We start from the raw sequence: 631 nt of genomic DNA on the forward strand, positions 1-631 counted from the left end.
CGATTAACCAAGGATTTAATCGATTAACTGGGCTGCAGAATGGTTTCTTTATAAGCTGCGTTTTCAGAATTCAAGCTCACTTCTTGCATGTTAGATTTTAAGAGAATTAGAGCATATTTTCGTGTTAATTGCTGCATCTACATGAAATTGCATTTGTGAGATTAGGAAAGAAAGAACTTTATGCTTTAGGATTGAGAGGCATTACATGTTTAATTTCTCATCATTTCATCTCATATGTTCATGCATTTCTTGATGTTTTTGGAAAGATTTCATATTCTGTAAAATCTGTTTTGAACTCATGCATTATCATTTTATATGAGACATGTGTTAGGGTTGTAGAGTAAGGTCTTAATTGTTTTAATTTGAGCATTGTAAGTGCTTTAGATTACTCTATATTCTTGTTGTAAAAGGATTGGAAATCCTAGCTGCGGTTAGGTAAGGTGTTCTTCAGACAAAGACTTGGAGGTCTTGGGATAAAGAGTGATACCTTGGCTGGGGCCGAATCGCATAAGAAAGGTTTTCTTGGGAGGCGGTTTTGGGAAAGGTCAAACCAAGGGTAACGTAGTTCTTTGGGTTCCAAGAAGGGAGCGTTCAAGTTTTGTATTTGGAAGCGTGTATGTAACGTACATTG

The sequence above is a fragment of the Lupinus angustifolius genome, chromosome LG19, assembly GCF_001865875.1.
Source record: "Lupinus angustifolius cultivar Tanjil chromosome LG19, LupAngTanjil_v1.0, whole genome shotgun sequence".
Classification (NCBI taxonomy): domain Eukaryota; kingdom Viridiplantae; phylum Streptophyta; class Magnoliopsida; order Fabales; family Fabaceae; genus Lupinus; species Lupinus angustifolius.